This window comes from Callithrix jacchus, chromosome 9 (assembly GCF_049354715.1).
Source record: "Callithrix jacchus isolate 240 chromosome 9, calJac240_pri, whole genome shotgun sequence".
NCBI lineage: Eukaryota > Metazoa > Chordata > Mammalia > Primates > Cebidae > Callithrix > Callithrix jacchus.
This window is the reverse complement of record NC_133510.1, coordinates 129,333,320-129,352,827: the sequence shown is the minus strand read 5'-3', so window position 1 is coordinate 129,352,827 and position 19,508 is coordinate 129,333,320.

Sequence of the window (19,508 nt, the reverse complement as noted above, 5' to 3'; positions counted from 1 at the left end):
GGGTGTTTTCAGGTCTCTTGATTAAGGAGGAGGCCTGGGTTGCACCATCTGATGCTCCCATTTGGGCATTAATTTTCTGAACTAAAGGTCAAACCAAGCACAGAGGGTATGAGCTCAGAAAGTGGACAGTGTAGAAAAAGAATCACTGTGATCTGAGAATGCTGGCCTTGGTCCACCAAGTGCAAAACTTAGAGTGAAACACGTTCCCACCGTGAGCCCTGTTGTCCTCATGCACTAAACAGGGATAATAACACCTCCTGCCCAGCCAGGGAGAACTTCTGGCACATGGATTGGAAGGAAATACATGCACCCCTCCACTGATCTTCTTTAAATGTTTGCTCAAAATTAATTCGAAGACTAATTTGGAAAGGCTAAGAACACCCAGGGGTGGAACATTCATTTCTCCATCAATGCTATAAGCAATTCTGCTCCTGCCCCTAGTGTACAACCCACCTAGATAAAGCAAAACCTGTGAAGTTTGCTGGACCCTTCCCAGATAGGACAGAATTTTGTCTTTCTAGCTAGAATCAGGTTTTCACTCTATCAGGTCCCATAGAACATTAGTACATTTATCAAAACTAAGAAGCTAACTTGGGGGCATGGTACTGTCCAATAAACCCCACACTTCATTTCTATTTAATCAGGTTTTTTTTTTTTTTTTTTTTTTTGAGATGGAGTCTCACTCTGTCACCCAGGCTGGAGTGCAATGGTGCAGTTTCTGCTCACTGCAACCTCCCTCTCCCAGGTTCAAGCTATTCTTCCGCCTCAGCCTCCCGAATAGCTGGGATTACAGGTGTGTGCCATCGTGCCCAGCTAATGTTTGTATGTATTGCACCAGCTTTTTTACTGCCGATCTTATTTTAGGATCCAAACCCGGATATCATGTTGAATTTACTTACCACGGCTCCTTAGTCTCTCCTGGCTCATGGCTGCTTCTCAGACTTGCTTTGTTGGCCATTATCTTAAGAGAGGTTTGATGACTATTGGCCAGTGTTACTGATATTTTACAGAATATTCTCAATTTGGGTTTGTCTGATCCTCTTCACATGATTAGACTGAGGTGATGTGTTTTCAGAGGAAGGCTGCAAATGTAAAGTGCCATTCTCACCACATCATACGAGGACCACGTATTGTCAATATGACTTGTCACTGTTGGTGTTAATCTTGATCACCTGCTTCAGGCAGTGTTCGTCGTATTTCTTCATTCTACATTATTCTTTCTATACTTTTCCAACTCTATTCTTTGGAAGCAAATCACTAAATCCAACTCTCATTCACGGGAGGGATGGTGAAAATTAAACTCCAGCTCCTAGAGAAAGGAGACAGAGGAGCTACATAAATGTTTTGTAATTCTTGCTCAAGAGAGATTTGTCTTTTCTTCCCCTCTATTTACCTGTTCAGTCATTTCCTTATATTAGTAGGGACTTACAGATCTTCACTTTACGTTTGCTCGCTCCGAGTGTTCCCACTGCAGTCCTCCAGAGCTTGTTGGGCTTGTCACCTGCTCCTTTGACATGCCCCAATCTTTTGATGTTTTGAGCCCCCTCTTCCATTCGTCCCTATGGCTCTTCTTGTATCTTCCAATTATTTTTAAGTGGATTTTTGACATTGAAACCTTTGTCATAGAAACACTTCTTTAAAAACCAATATTGAAAATGTATGGAGTTTGAAATTTTATAGTCTTTGTTTTTCTATCAATACAGTGAGATGGAACGTGATTATGGAAGAAAACATTTTCTTCCCAGGGCTACTAGATGAGTCTAAGAAGATCTGAAAGAAGAATACAGTTTTTGGGTCAGGTGCAGAGGCTTATGCCTGTACCCTGGGAGGTCAAGGAGGGCAGATCACTTCAGGTCAGGGGTTTGAGGCCAGCATAGCCACCATGGTGAAACCCCATTTTTACTAAAAACTCAAAAATTTGCTGGGTGTGGTACATGCCTGTAGTCCCAGCTACTTAGGAGGCTACGGCAGAAGAATCGTTTGAACCTGGGAGGCAGAGATTGCTGTGAACCAAAATCATACCACTGTACTCTAGCCTGGGCTACAGAGCAAAACTCTGTCTAAAAAAAAAAAGAATACAAAGTCTTTGTCTATATAAAATTACCTTCCCCAATCTGAGTGAGACAAAACAATGGCCAATTCAATTAGCTCAGAGTCATACAAAAAGTAAAACCCAAATTTACGTAACATGGAATCAACCAACCTGCACAACTTCAACCTGCCCACCCTCTGTAAGGAACATCAGAGGACTCGGAGTCAAATCAGAACTCCTAGCAGTGCATAATTCCTACTAAGGAAAGAAATCATAGATTAGTCTTGGTCTTCTGGACATCCTGCAGGTTCTCTCATTATCGCACTCCACAAGCCAACGTTGACCTCAAGCAAGAGTCGAAGTATGGTGACACAGCCACACCATGACATTTCACAAGGACTTGGAGCAGAAACTGCTATTTGTAAGACCTATCACCTCCGGAGACATCACAGACACTCACAATCAGCAAAGCCATCTTTCCTCTTAGGTCTGGAGTCTGTGGGAAAGAGCCATTCTCATCCTCACCTGATTATCTGATTGAGTCCCAGGTTCAATGGGGCCAGTGACCAACCTCACAGCATATGACTGTCCACCCACTAGTCTCTGCTGCCTCCTGAGAGCCACAGCAACCTTGGGGGAGAGGCAGACCCTGGAGCCCAGAGACCTTTGTCTTATCTGTTTAGGAGGGGCAGCTAGACATCCTTTCACATGTAGTGCAGGATCAGAAAGAAAATTGAAATGATAGAAAATTTATTTCCCAGGTAAAATCACCAGGCTTCTGGCTACATGTCAATATATTCCAAAATACAAACCAACTCAATGGAAGTGAGGGAAAAAGAGAGGTTGAGAGATTTGGCATATTTTGGAATATTCCTTTGGAATTTTGGAATATACCATATTTCTGAATACAGCAGATTGTAATCTTCCAAAAACATGTATCATGTTCAACTTGAGTACTATTCTTGCAAGTGCTTTTATGCCTATATAAAATGTATCCTTGATGTGTTATTATGACATATGCATGACATAAACCACGTATTACAGACAAATTCATGGTGAAAAATATCAGTCTTCCTCCTACTCTTCTCTACCTCCCCCCAAGAAAAGAGCTATTTGAATTTTTTTTTGTTTTTTGAAACGGAGCTCTGTCGCCCAGGCTGGAGTGCAATGGCAGGATCTCAGCTCACTGCAACCTCCACTTCCCAGGTTCAAATGATTCTCCTGCCTCAGCCTCCTGAGTAGCTGGGATTACAGGCACCTACCACCACACCTGGCTAATTTTTGTATTTTTAGTAGAGATAGACCAGGTTGGCCAGGCTGGTCTCGAACTTCTGACTTTAGGTGATCCACCTGGCTCAGTCTTCCAAAGTGCTGGGATTATAGGGGTGAGTCACCATGTCCAGCCTCTTTTAATAATTTTAGTCTTGAATTTTCTGGTATTATCTTCCAGAATATCATAATGATAGCATTTATCAATGTTAGGCAATACCTGTGGGTTTTCTGCTAGGGCAGATGGGATTTTTTTCTATTCAATGGCCCCTCTCCTTCAGGGAGCGAGAGGATTGCTTCTGGTTCTTCCTGTCACCACCTTCCTAACTCCACAGAAGGTGCTAATGTCTCCATTACTTGTTCCTTTGCCTTTCAGCAACACACTGAAATACCACCCTAGGAAGTAAAGATGCTTGAGCTTTCCATATCTCACCACTCTTCCTTTTTTTCCATCTGGCCTCCTCCTACTTTCTGTCAGTCACAGTTTTAGTTATAATATAGCATTAAGGTTACTAAAACTTATACTCTATCCAGCAAATATACCCAAGACTTCAGCACATTCTCCCTGGTTGACCCTTCTATCAGAGGCCCATTAAACAATATTTTCATAAATAGAATCTGCTGTCTGTAGGTCCGTGAGGATGAGGCAAGACAGGGGATCCAAAATGTTGAGTCCAAGGCTTCCCTGGTACAAACCGACTCCCCAGCCGATGACATTTATCCAGTGTTAGTTTCAAGCTCTGAGCTATTCCTGGATACGTTGACTAAACAAAAAAAATTATGTAACTGTATTTTACCATTACTAGTCTAAAGCAGTGTTTCATTTAGCTGTCATGTTAAAGGTTATTTTCTTAACCTGCCTTGTTCCATAAGCCATGTGTTAATTTGATCTATGTGTAGTGTGATGAAGAACATATTATTCTTTGAATAGCTGCTCCTAGTAATTTTTTTTTTGTAGTACATATGAATCTCCACCCATGAACTCAGCTCTGGAAAAATGGAAACTTCTATGTTTATGATTATATGACTCAGGTTGTCTTTGAGTTTTATTGCCCAGAATGCTTGAGAAAATATCAGTAAATGCAATGCTTTCCCACACTTAATTTTTGATTGAGTTGTATCTCAGCTACAGGACATTAATATAGTGCAGAAGACACTGTGTGTGTATGTGTGTGTTTGTATGTGTGTGTGTGTGTGTGTGTGTGTGTGTGGTGTGTCTGGTGATCTCATCATGGAAGAATTCTTTTTTTAATTTTTTATTTTTGACACAGAGTCTCCCTCTGTTGCCGGACACCAGGCTGGAGCACCAGGTGGAGGTTGCAGTGAGCACCAGGCTGGTCAGCTCACTGCAACCTCCACCTCCCGGGTTCAAGCAATTCTCTTGCCTCAGCCTCCCAAGTAGCTGACACTACAGGTGTATGCCATCACACCCAGCTAATTTTTGTATTTTTAGTAGAGACAGGGTTTCACCATGTTGGCCAGGATGGTCTCAATCTCTTGACCTGGTGATCCGCCTGCCTCGGCCTCCCAAAGTGCTGGGATTACAGGCTTGAGCCACTGCGCCCAGCCAGAAGAATTCTTAAAGTTGACTGCCCTTGTCTGATTATCTTAAAGTCCAGTGGTTCTCCTTTCTAAGTCTCTACTTCTTGATGTATGAGAATGATTTCTACTCAGGAAGCTCCATGTGATGGTAGGACCACTTCTATATCTGCGCACCTCTGCTGCCACTATATCATGTTCAGTGTGGAAGACATCGTGATGCTGGCTCAGGCACATTTTTCAAGACATACTACATGGGGATTGCTCCCTGGGCTCTATCTAGAACATGAGACAGAAGTTCCATGTGCTCTCAGGCTCCAAAAACCTACTTGCCTTGTGCCAAGAGAGTGGAGAAAGCAGGTTCGGGACTCCCTTCTTGGTTGGGTAAACAGCTACACTCTCCTTACTCACCCTCAAGCTCTTCCCAAGTCCTTTCAAATGGAGAATCGGTTTCTTCGGCAAGAAAGTTTGCTCTGGTTCACCATGTATTTTCTCAAAGTAATGAACCATGGCTTTGTATGGACATCAATAAATTGAAAGAGATGTTCAGTTGAACAACTGATGCCATCTTGTGTACCCTCACTGTGCATGCCAGAGCATCTTCTCAGGATAAATGTCTTTAGATGGCAGGCTTTTGAGTTTCAAAATCTTTTCTCTACTTGGGGCTGTAACAACCTTTATGTGAGGCAACTGAATCCAGAGAGCGTAGCTGCCCACGTGGAAGGAAGGTGAGAGAATAATAATAAATACAGGCCGGGCGCGGCGGCTCACGCCTGTAATCCCAGCACTTTGGGAGGCTGAGGCGGGTGGATCACAAGGTCAAGAGATTGAGACTATCCTGGTCAACATGGTGAAACCCCGTCTCTACAAAAATACAAAAAATTAGCTGGGCACGGTGGCGCGTGCCTGTAATCCCAGCTACTCGGGAGGCTGAGGCAGGAGAATTGCCTGAACCCAGGAGGCGGAGGTTGCGGTGAGCCGAGATTGTGCCATTGCACTCCAGCCTGGGTAACAAGAGTGAAAACTCCGTCTCAAAAATAATAATAATAATAATAATAATAATAAATACAGGAGAAAACTCACTGGTTGTTATTTCAGATTATTATATTGCCAGTGCTCCTGGATAGAGGCTGGTAAATTTTAGGAGACTATTCTGACAAGCTAACTTTGAGTAAAGACTGAGACTTCTGGCCCAGGAATTGTCTAACATGAAGCCCTGAGAGGAAGAAACTCTCCTAGAATACTTATCATCGTAGCTTCCTGTGTGCCAAGCGTTGTTCTAAAACCTTTCATGTGTATGGGCTTGTTTAATCTTCACGATAATTTATCATCCAGCTTCCGCCACTTCAAAACAGAGGTACAAGAGGTTGAATGGGTTGCTCAAAGTTCACAGATAAACACGGAGGATGGATTTAAGTGCTGCCGGTCTGAGTCCATCCTCTGGACCACTGATAGGTCAGGCCAGGTTAGAGTATACAGCAGTCACAAATATTCTACCCTGATCTCAGTAATTTAGAGCAACAGAGACTTATGTTTTCCTCATGCCACATGCCCCAAACAGGATCACCCACTGTCTTAAAAACTGCTGCTCGCAATGGTAGTCAAAGCACTGTAGAGCATCTCTAACGGGCAATGACATGCTTCCTCTCAGAAGTGGTGGACTTCACTTCTGTGACCACTCACAGCCCAGGACGAGTCACGTGACTCCGCCCGACCCCAAGGAAGCAAGGCATGCAGCCTCCCCATGAGCCCTGGGGATCCACATCTGGTCATATTTGGGGACCACCCCTGTGACCATTCTGCTGAGCTCCCTGCCTATCAGTAACTGTGAAAACAGGCATAAGAGTCTCTGTAAGAAAATAGAGTGAGTATAAGACGGTGGGACACAGGTGGACTTGGGAAAAGCAACAGAATCTTGCTGTATGACCTAGGATATTTTCAAGAAAGTCTGTCACAAAATTATGAGTGCAATTAATATTTGTGAAAATTAGAAAGGAGTTTATTGCAGCATCCTGGCTGATCTGGTGCTACAGAAACTCAGACCACGTGGACAGGGAGGCTGCTGACACCTGGTGGCACCTGCTTCTCCGATGGAACCGCTTTCACGCTGCAAAGAACTTGTTTCCTTCACTGCACAAGTGGAAATGTCATCCTGGGTGGGCAGGGGGATGCTTTCCCACCTCTTCACAACCATCTGCCTCTGCAGGTGCCTGCACTGGCCTCAGCGGATCACAGAGTTGCTGACATTGGGAAAGCAGGGAGCTCAGTCAGCAGAGCCTCTGGAAGGAGTTCCCCTCAGGGGACACTGGAATTGCACAGGTTGCCTAAAAGCAATGTTGATGGAAGCCAGCCCCTTTCAATTTATTATTTTTCATAGACACCCTGTGTGATTGGTTTTTCATCAGAGGGCACAGGTACTTGCCCCAAAGACATGTGAGTCTCTGTGGGAGAGGGCAGGGAGCCAGGGAGAAGGAAGGACTGGTTGTGTTGCCTCCACCAGAGGTTTCCTTATCCCTGTGTCTGGTGTAAATGCCTGCTCTGGGGCCATGGGTGCTCCTGACCACGTGGTGCAATAGTCTCAAAGATGAACTCACTCCCTTGTGCACCAGAGATGCCAAAGGGAAAGGCTACTGGAGAAGGAACACTCACCAGCTACTGCCTCCAGGCACAGATTAAGGGGAAAGTCATAAAGCACACCAAAGGAGTCTAGAGATGGTTGAAAAGAAAGGTGCCTTTCAGCTGGGTCCTAGAAAGAATCAGACGGCTCACAGGTGGAATTAAAGAGGTCTGAAGGAGCAGAAGGAGAGAGTCCATGCTGGAACCCAATGACAGCCACAGCCATGGGAATTGAGCTGTTTGACAGCAAGGTGGCCTCAAGGAAGGGAGTATCTGCAGTGAAACTGCAGGGAAGGAGTCAGGGCCTCCTCTCCTTCCACACCTGACCTACCACAGATGCCTCCTCTTCCTGCATTTCACTAGAAGGCAAAAGGCATGGAAGCCTGTGTGATGCAAACCAGAGGGGCTCCCCCTCCCAGGGCACAGAGCAGGTGAATCAGATACCCAGCACATAGCAATGAAGACCCACTTACTTGCTCTACCCCTTCAGAATGAGCTGGGCATGTTTAAACAGCCATATTGAAAGACAATCAACACACCATAAAATTCACCCATTTAAACCACACAATGCATTGTCTTATTCAACATAGTTTATTCAGAGATGTGCGTCCATCACCATCATCAGTTTTAGAACATTTTCCTTAAACCAGAGAGAAACCTCATCACATTTTTCAGTCACTCCCTGTTTGTCCTCAACTGATCCCCACAGCCCCTGGCAACCAATAATCTACTTCCTGTCTCTACAGTTTTACCTGTCTGGGATATTCAACATAAATGGAATCATATCCACAGTATCCTCAACGTTCACCCATGGGCTGGGTGTGGTGGCTCACACCCGTAGTCCCAGCACTTTGGGAGACCTAGGCAGGAGGATGGTCAGAATCACGGTGTTTGAACCAGCCTGAGCAATAACGCAAGACCTTGTCTGTTCCAAAAGAATTTTAAAAAAAAGTTTAAATTCACCCGTGTTTTAGAATGTATCAGAACTTCATTCCTTTTTAATGTAGAATTATATGCTATTGTATGAATAAACCACATATAGGTGTCCATTAGTCCTTTGATAAATATCTGGAGTGTTTCCCTTTGCTTTTTTGTCTTTCTTTCTTGTAGCACATCCTGAATGCAGGAAGTACTTTTTGGCTCTTACGAGCAACGTTGCTGCGAGGAGTCAGACATCCTTAGCGAGCTCCTGCTTTCGTCTCGCTGGAGTCTCTCGACATTTCCTAGGCAGTCAGGCTGTGTACTTGCAGCTGGAGAAATGGAAGGTAGCAGACGAGACAGAGAGCCAAAGGATAAGTCAGATGTGATGCACTGAAGAGAGACTGCTAAATACATTCTAACAATTGTCATAATGTAGTTAACTTGCAGACTCAGGGGTGTTGTGCCACAGAAAAAATTCAAAATAAAATATCCTGTTGGCTTAGTGACTTTGCCAATTCAGTAATGCAAAGCTGAGATAACACTGGTTTTTTTCGGTTATTATTTCATAGTCAATGTGCCTTTTTTTTTTGAGACGGAGTTTCGCTCTTGTTACTCAGGCTGGAGTGCAATGGCACAATCTTGGCTCACCACAACCTCTGTCTCCTGGGTTCAGGCAATTCTCCTGCCTCAGCCTCCTCAGTAGCTGGGACTACAGGCATGCGCCACCATGCCCAGCTAATTTTTTTGTATTTTTAATAGAGACGGGGTTTCACCTTGTTGACCAGGATGGTCTCGATCTCTTGACCTCGTGATCCACCCGCCTCGGCCTCCCAAAGTGCTGGGATTACAGGCTTGAGCCACCGCGCCCGGCCAATGTGTCATTTTAAGGAAAAAGTTCCCAGTCAGAATCATTGGTGGAGTTACAATGCCTGGCTGCTTTTAATAAAAAAATGAAGAAGGAAATAATCTTAACTGCTTCTGTGAAGAAACCCAGCTGGACCCAGGATCTTCAGGCTGAAACTATGGTTTTCCAGATAAACTGCTGGATAGGTAAAAAAAAAAAACAGTCTAGATGAAAACAGGATAAGGGCAGGTTCTTAGGCCAGTGGGTGAAAATTAATTTGGCTTTAGAGGCCAAAGAGTAACTATAGTAAAGTTTTGGGCAACAGGAAGACGGATTCAGTGTTAAGTTGCTGAATGTGCATCCCGCCTGAAAGTATTCAGAGCCATACATATTTTTAAGTCTTTAATTTCTAAAAAAATATTCTAGGACAGATTTAGCTACCAGTAATGACTTTTGTTTGAGACATGGAAAAAGCAAGTCTTAAGCAATAATATACTGTCATATGTATATTATTGTTATCGTCAATGGATTTAAATCCCCCAAGCCCCAGGGATTCAAGTTCAAAGTTCTATGAGCTCACAATGGTTTCAGATATGAGCCCTGCCCCAGGCTCAGGAAGGCTTCAGTTTATGTGGAGCCTACTGCATAAGACAGCATTAGAAAAATACACGATGGAACCCAAATGCCACCATGTCCCCACTCCCCTTCAAAAACCCAGTTTCCTCCCCTGTAAATGAAAATAATAACAGTACCCAGTTCAACTGCTGGTTATCCAGAAAGGAAGCCATCTCGCCACGTTCTTTCTTGGAACACTGATCCACCTCATGCTGTCCTGTGCAAATGCTGTTTAATATTTGTCCAAGCTATCTTCCCATTTCCTAATACGCAAAGGAGAGGCTCAGTCTTGGTTTAGGTTCTCAGAAAACTTGAGACTGAGACAAAGACTTAGATGCAGGTGATTTAGTTTAGAAGGTGCTCTAGGGGAGCTCCAGTGAAGGAACTGGAAACATGGAAAGTAAGAAAAATCAGTAAAATGACATTTTATAAGGGGCACTGCTGCAGGCAGTGGGGGCCGAATACTGACAAGCCCTCTGAGAATCACAGAATACTGCCTAAAACTGTTGGTGTACAGAAGAGGCTGTATCTTTGTTTAATTGCTCTAAATTCTCCGTTGGTAGAGGATCGCAGCTGGAGGAGTCATCTTCTATGCACTTAAGGATCACACTTAAATGGGAGATGAGCATGATTCCACAGCTTTGGGAAAAGCCTAAAGGCAGACAGCAAAAAGACGTGTAGCAGGCACCTTAAGGCGGGAGGCTGACCTTGGGTCTGATTACACCTGGACCCGGCCCCTGCGGCTGGGACTGAAACCAGAAACGTGCTGAGGAAGAAGTGACAGTGGGCACCAAAGTCATCAGAGCACGTGTGTTATTTATGCCCAGGTTCCTTGTCCTCAGTTTACTTTCATTTTCACAGAGCCTCAGATTTCGATACATAAAATAAAAACGTGTAGATGGTAAAATGCAGAATGACTGCATCTATAAACACAGAATTCAAAGTAGTCTGTAAGTTTAAGAAGAATGGGCTCATGCCTGTAATCCCAGCACTTTGGGAGGCCAAGGCAAGTGGATCATGAGGTCAACAGATCGAGACCATCCTGGTCAACATGGTGAAACCCTGTCTCTACTAAAAATACAAAAAGAAAATTAGCTGGGCACGGTGGCGCATGCCTGTAATCCCAGCTACTCAGGAGGCTGAGGCAGGAGAATTTCCTGAACCCAGGAGGCGGAGGTTGCGGTGAGCCGAGATCACACCATTGCACTCCAGCCTGGGTAACATGAGCGAAACTCCATCTCAAAAAAAAAAAAAAAAAAAAAAGGCCCCTATTCCTGCTTTTCCTTCAGTGTATTTGCAAATGACACAGAAAACCTAACTCAATATGGCTTAAGTCAATAGAAGGGTTTATTGGCTTATGAAACCATCTTGTGGAATAACTGGCTTCAGCCAAAGCAAGATCAAACAATGATAGCAGGACTATGTGGTGTCTGTCTCTTACTTGCTATATTCTCAACATTAGCTTTATTTTCAGTTGTGTATAGTAGCAAACTGGCTGCCAACCACTCCAGCTCTGTGTGTGTGCATGTGTGCTTCTCTCCCGCAGAAGACCACAGAGTTGAATTGCATGACTTTCACAGTAGCAGGCCCATCCCTGGAATAAGCAGCAGGATAAGGAAATAAGGAGCCTTTCCGTTGGTGGAGTCACTTGCCTATTTCTGGAGTACATTCAAGGAATTGTTCCCAGGGAAAAGGTAAATGTATGTTGGGTGTCAATTACAACTGGTGTCTAATATTAGCAATGTACAGGACCTTTCCTTAAGTGTAAATTTAGATCACAAACAGATGAGTTTTACTCATCTGGAGTCCAAGGTGTGCTACAGAAATGCACCCTCCCTGTTCTCATCCATGGCAGAAGTTACTAATCAATCATGAATAGCTTTTCTTCAAAGATGGGATGCAACCTCAGAAACCATCTCAGCAGAGTGCTCTGGGGAGCTACTCCCAGGCTACAGGAATATATAGATGAGAGAAAATAAGTTTGCCATTCATGATCATAAAAGGCAAAGATTTTAGAGTGACGCAATCTTGAGTTCTCACTCCAGCTCTGCCCATTCCTTACTATCTGGGAGACCTTAAGCAAGTAGCATAATTCCTATGAGTCTGAGTTTCCTCATATGTAAACTAAGAAAATAAAATCAGCCTCAAGCAGTGGCTCACACCTGTAATCCCAGTACCTTGGTAGGCTGAGATAGACAGATCACGAGGTCAGGAGATCAAGACCCTCCTGGCTACCACAGTGAAACCTTCTCTCTACTAAAAAGGCAAAAAACATTAGCCGAGTATGGTACACACCTGTAGTCCCAGCTACTCAGGAGGCTGAGGCAGGAGAATTGCTTCAAACACAGCAGGCAGAGGCTGCAGTGAGCCGAGATCATACCACTGCACTCCAGCCTGGGTGACAGAGCCAGACTCCATCTCAAAAATAAACAAAAATTTTTAAAAAATAAAGTCTACATGGGAAGAGTATGTTTATGTTGAGGTAGGAGGTGGGACTTTACTCCAGACCAGATTGGACACTGGCTGACTCAGGAAAGAGATGAAAGCAGCTATCCAAAAGACACACACACCAGTGCCATGTCAGTTTACCATTGCCATGGCAACACTTGGATGTTACCACCCCTTTTCATGGCAATGACCCATAAGTTTTCACCCTTTATCTAGAAATGTATAAATAACCCGCCCCTTAATTTGCACGTGATTAAAAGGAGCAATAAATGTGACTGTGTGCAGCCTCTGAGCTGCTATTCTGGGCACACAGCCCATGGAGTAGCCCTGCTCTGCAAGAAGTAGTACCTCTGCTGCCGCCATGCACTCCCCCTTTAATAAAAGTCACTGTCAACACCATTGGCTCACCCTTGAGTTCTTTCCTGGGTGAAGCCAAGAAACCTCCCAGGCTAAGCCCCAAATTTGAGGCTCACTTTCCCTGCATCAGTATGGTGAGCAAACTGTCACAAAGTAGGTATTCAATGTATCTCATTTTCCTCTTTCTTTCAGAAAGATGTTTTTTCTTCTGGAGGGTTACCTTGGATCTTCTGTTTGGAAAGGAAAGCCAAATAATTTATCCATGATAATCTACTGACTCTAACTCCCCTTTAACACCCATCCACATGGAGAGACACCTCTGGACAACTGCTATACTCGGAGGAGTTCATGTTAACCTTTTTGTTAAATGTTCTTGTTCAATCCGTGATTGAGTAACTGGTCAATTTAATAATACTTACAAGATACCAGTAAAAAATGTTACTGATGGCATTTGTGCCATAAATTTTTGCTCTCAGAGAAAGCATGCCCCCCACAGCACAGCCTGCTGAGATGCCCAGCCTGCTATTGAAACAGTGAAAGCAGGTCAGTAGCTCTCAGTGTGTGTATTTGTTTTCCCTTTCAGCCCATTTGTAGTTTTCACCTTTAAAGACACATAATCAGTCAAACATGAGTGACTGCAGTAGCCTATATTGACCATTTGTTTTTTTTTTTAATTTTTTATTGGATTATAGGTTTTGGGGTACATGAGCAGAGCATGCAAGACAGTTGCATAGGTACACACATGGCAGTGTGCTTTGCTTTTCTTCTCCCCTTCACCCACATTTGGCATTTCTCCCCAGGCTATCCCTCCCCACCTCCCCCTCCCACTGGCCCTCCCCTTTTCTCCCCAATAGACCCCAGTGTTTAGTACTCCCCTTTCTGTGTCCATGTGTTCTCATTTTTCATCACCCACCTATGAGTGAGAATATGCGGTGTTTTTGAAACTTTGAAGCAATCTGTGCAGGAATTTTCGATAATATGTTTTTAAAAAAATACTGCAATTCTGAGAGTGACTTCCCTACCATGCTCCCAATTCCTTATCTAAAGGTGTCCATGCCTTTGGTTGAGAATTTGGCCCTCATTTGCATTTGATAACAGTTAAAAAAAAACTTAAATGAAAAAATAAAACAACTATTTTGTTCACTTTTAGAATTTTTATTTGCAAATTTTTTTGTGGAGGAGGGCATGATATATGTGTCAGTACGCAGATGAGGTGCTGGTTTTCAGACTGCATGTCTTTATCCTTGTGGAGTTTATTACAGAGTCTAGGATGTAGATCATTTCAAAACATATTATTTAACCACAATTATAAGATTACCTTTGCATATGTGGTGCCTTGAAGGTTATGTCGCTAGAGAAAGTCAATCTATGGAAAGTTTGTTATAGCAATAGAACAAAAATATGCCCATTTGGAAAGATTTCTGCTAAAAATAATAGTATGTTCAACTGTTAATATCCTAAATACTGAAGATATTTAATCATCCATAAGACAACAACTTGGGACACAGGTAGTTCTGGGGTTGTTCAATTTACCTGTTTTTTTTTCTACTGGCTGCAAATGACTCCACAGCTTCAAGCATTATGGTCTCAGAGTTCAGCATCCCAAGCAGGGAAGACAGAGTGGGCCAAAAAGAGACCTCATCCACAGTGCCCTCTCTTTTCTCAATGAGCTATAGAGCTCATTGATCTTACACTCAATTCCAACTAAGTACAGCAGAAAAGCATAGGATTCACCCAAAGGGGCAGGCAAATCATGATTCATGGTTGCAGCTTTCAGAGGGACATATCTTCCAATCTTCCATGGATATTTATCTGGCAACCCAGTACTTGAACAAAATCAGAGTACTGTTTTCACGAATGAAGTAACCCTGCAGTACATGTGCCCTCAATTATTATTTCTTTACAATATTGCATATTTGACGATAAACCTCATTCACAGGAATTCCAGAATTGCCCTCTTTGGACTTCCACCTACATCAAATTGTTCAAACCTCATGGGAGTCAATATAGTCTAAAAGGAATTGGTATTCCTTGAAGTGCCAAACAAAAGAAATGGCCTGTCAGTCCACTGCTGTTATGACGCCATGCTGCCAGACGGTGTCACTGTTGAAGAATGGGTCTGTGCAGGTCTGCTGCTGTAATTTTCCACTGCTGAGAACGCTGTGCAGGACCAGTTGTTTGTGAAGTTAGAGTGCTTTGTACTTCATGTACCTCCTTAGCCATTGTTTTGTGCTTGGGTATTCTCTGGCTCCCTACATCAGCCAGCAACATACTATGCAGAAACCAGCCACGTGAAACCAACCTTTGTGTCCATGGATTAAACAAGTTTGCCAGCCTAAATCTGCTCTTTCCATAAGATCTCTTTATTTTGTGTAATTAATTGTCCTTTTCTCTCACTGGATCTTGACCTGTGTGGCCCTGTTCTCCATAACTTCAAATCTTGTGATACAGGAAGTGGGTTATCCATTTTCCCTTCCAGGAGGACATGGGCTCATTTATCAAATTAACTTTTTTTTTTAGTATCACTTTGGTATATCATAGGAGGATGGGTGATATCTGTTGCTAATCCAGTAGAATGCAATTACCATCATTGTAGGATCCTTGTTTATCTTTTTCTATCCTCATCCACAGTGTGTGACAGATAGTAGAAGCCATCATCTTAAATTAATGAGTATAATCACCCAGTTCTTGATACATGACTTTAAAGACAATGGGAATTTATATAATAAAGGGGACAACCAAGATAAATTTTCTCATGAACAAAGAAGATTTTAGTTGGTTGGTTGTCTCTCTGTGTAACAAAAGTAAACCTGGAATAATTAAAATAAACCCCTCAACAGGAACCTCCTTTTGTCTGAAATGCCCTGTCACACATTAAAACAGTCTCTGAAAAGACTATTTTATTATACCCTTATAGATAAATTCTACTTCTTAAATGGGAATCCTCTTCACATTCTTAAACAGGAAATCTGACACCTTGACCTAAGTGTCTTTCTTTGGCCTGTCTCACTGTCAGATACCTAAGTTACCCTTGGTAATAAAGATTACGTGTGAGCCTTATATCTGCTAGTCTTTGTCCTCCATTCATGGAACTGCTTTAGCTTTCCTGAGGTGTCTCTGTTGGTCATCCTCATCCATGTGGCACATTTCAACCGAGCATGGATATTGCTGTCTACTTTCTTGATCTACACCTAAGCAGTAAGCCCTTCTGGATGAAGCCCTGCAACAGAGAGGTTACGCCACATGAAATGCCTGGATCTTAAATCCTTCACAGCAATCCATGTATAGTTTCCTGCTCTTTAACTTTCTCTAACTGCTACTTCAAATCATTTTTGTTTTCTTCTGACAGCCTTGACTTCTCACTTACTCTTGGTAGATGACTGTGACCCTCCTTTTGCACAGAGAAACCTGGTCTTTAAAAGTCCAGGCTTTCCTTTTTTCTGTCTGTTGTAATAAAAATGACCTCTCCTTCCATCTGCAGCCAGATCCTCGGATTAAGGATTTCCACCCCCATAGTTTCCCCTGCAGTTGACCAGTTGACAGTATAAATCCATTCTGCCTTTGTCCTGCAGTCAACTTCCCCTTCTCCTCTGAAATAGCTCTTCCATTCTGGACAAACAACAGATAAAACTGTCCTGGATGCCATGTCCCCTCTTAATCTACTGTATGCTGTTCCTCCCACTCACAGTTAAACCTCTTGGTAGAATTTTCTATACAATCTGCCTCCATTTCCTGACCTTGCTCTCCCACCACTGTTATCTGGTTGTCACATTCCTTCCTCACTCCTTCAGGCTTCTTCCCTTAACTCTTGCTAAAATTGCCATGTTGCCAGTTCCAAAATATATATTTTCATCAAATCAAGATTTGCATTATATTTTAAGAACATTTAAACAATGTTTGCAACCATCCTTTTTCCTATTTCTTAAAACATTACCTGTCCAAAAGACACATTTTAAGTTTTACTTTCCCGACATTTCTTCTGATTCTTAGGTCATGACATATTCATCTCAATTGCAGATTCACCTCCCTGTGATCAGCCATTATACATTGGAATTTCTCTTCAATTACACTTGCAGAACCTCTCTACTTTATATTTTATCACTGGAAATGCTCGACCTCCATGTGGGCTATTTTTCCCATGTTATAACTGCTCAAAGAAACTTATTTCTTCCTTTTTTAAAACAGAAAACATCTCTTTTTATATTTTTTCACTCATTAGCATGAATATTTGATCAATAAACATTTGTTAAGTAAGTAGATAAATAGCCTGTTTTATAACCGAGTAAAAGTCTACTCAAAAATTAATTTTTTCTGGGGGTGGGGTCAAGATGTCAGACTAGAAGCAGCTCGTGTGCCCCACTCTCACAGAGAGGAAACAAAGGGCTACTGAACACTGATCCTGCAGGTTGATCATCTCAGAAACTATGTCAGGATCCTTCGAGGCAGCAGAGGAACACAAAGAGCAGAGAGGAGTGAAGCTGGGCACAAGCCTACCTGGGCTCAGAATGGAGCCAAATGAACCTCTTCAACACAGGAAAGGGTGCATAGGTGAGAGCTCCCAGGGGGATTCATGCTTCCCACAGGTACATGTGCAAGACTAGGAATGGGATAATCCCCCTGCCCTTGTTTCATCCCTTACTGCACTTCCATACTGAGGCAGAGAGCCAGTCAGATGTTTTGGAGAGGCAACTCTTGAGTCCAAGGAGGCTGCTACAAGTCTTGGGCCCTGGAGAAGCAAACCAGCACTGGAATCAGGGCCCCAATAGAAGTCAAAGTTGCCTTGCCTGGATCAATGAGATTGTTCCACCCATGCTTGCCAGACAGAGCTGGGCACTAGCTTCCAACCCAGAGGTCCTGCTTTAGCCAAAACTCAGCCAGCTGTTGCACTCACTTCCACCACTAGGTGGGCAACATTTGTTAGAGATTCCAGCCCAGTTTTCCCACTGGCTATGTGAACTCAGTTAAAGGACACAGCTTGCTGGAAACACCCAGATGGCAGAACACATGACCCCACTTGCTCCTGCCACTGGTTGCAGGTAGGCAATGCCTGCTAGAACTTCCAGCCCAATGGCCACACTTCTGTGTGAACTCAATAGGAGGATGCAGCTTCCTGTTGTCCTGGGAAACACCTAAACAGCAGAGTGCAGGACCTCATCCACTCCCACCACTGGTACCCAGGTAAACAGCACCTGCCTTCTGGCTCAGTGGTCCTGTTTCTGTGGAAACTCAGCTGAGGGGTGCAGCCTCCTGTTGTCCCAAGAAACACCTTTGCAGCAGACTGGGTATCCTCATCTGCCATTGCCACCAGTATCCAGATGAGCAATGCATGCTGGAGCTTCTGGTCTAGCGGTCCTACTTTTGCCTGAATTTGCTGAAGATCATAGTCTCTCGTTGCCTGGGAAAACCCAGACAGCAGGGAAGGCAACTCCTCCTTCACCTCTCATAGCCAGATGGGCCACACCTGTTAGAGCTTCTAACCCAGTAGTCCTGCTTCTGCCTGAACTCTGAGGGCAGGCACGACTCCATGTTTTCTTAGGAAGCACACAGATAGCAGATTAGGGCCAACCATGGCCCCTACCTGAGGGAGCCCCATAGACTAGATCACCTAACCAAAGAAATGTGGGCATGGAGAAATAATCAGAGAGTGCATCTCCAAGTCCCAGGAATGGATTAGAATCAAAACCAGTCAGTCGAACCCATCTTATACCATAATCTAACCCCCAAGAGCATCAAAGAAGAAAAAGCAAAACAATCCATCCAAAGCACAGCAGCTTCAAAGATGGAAGGGACATTAGCCCATACAAATGAGAAAGAACTAGTGCAACTCAAAAAGCAGAGTGTCTTCTTATCTCCAAATGACTGCTCTAGCTCCCTAGCAATGACTCCTAACCAGGCTGAAATCGCTGAAATGTCACAAATGAGTTCAGAATATAGATTGGAACAACCATCATTCACATACAGGAGCTACTTGATATGTAACCCAAGAAATCTAAGGATTACAATAAAACAACACAAGAGCTGCTAGATGAACTGGACATTATAAGAAAGAACCAGATGGATCTATTAGAGATAAAAAGCACACTAGAAAAAGTTTATAATGCAATCATAAGAATTAATAGCAGAATCAACCAAGCCTAGGGAAAAAAAAATCTCAGAGCTTGAAGACTCCCTTCTACAAAGTCACTTAGTCAGAAAAAAAAAACACACACACACAAAGAAAAAACAGTAAAGAAAAACATTTTAAATCTGAGGAATAAAAGATTATGTAAACAGACCAAATTTACTATTCAATTGTATCCCTGAAAGCATGGAGATAAGTCAAGCAACTTGGAAAATATATTTCAGAATATCCATAAGAATTTCAACAGCCTGTCTAGAGAGGCCAACATTTCATTTCAGGAAACAGAGACAACCCATGCAAAATACTACAAAAGAAGACCATCTCCAACACACATAATCATCAGATTCCCCAAGGGTGACATGAAAGAAAAAATGCTAAAGGCAGCTACAGAGAAAGGGCAGGTTACAAAGAGGATCCTGTCAGACTAATAGCAGACCTGTCAGTAGAAGCCCTAAAAGCCAGAAGAGATTGGGGTCCTATATTCAGCATTCTTAAAGAAAAGAATTTTCAACCAAGAATTTTAGATGCAGCCAAACTAAGCTTCATAAATGAAGAGGAAACAAGATCCTTTCAGCCAAGCAAATGCTAAGGGAATTTATTACCACCGGACCTGCCTTACAAGAGGTCCTAAAGGGAGCACTAAATGTGGAAAGGAAAGACTATTACCAACAAAGTATGCAGGTACGAAGTACGTCACCTACGAAGTATGCTGAAGTACATCGACCAGTGACACTATAAAGCAGCCA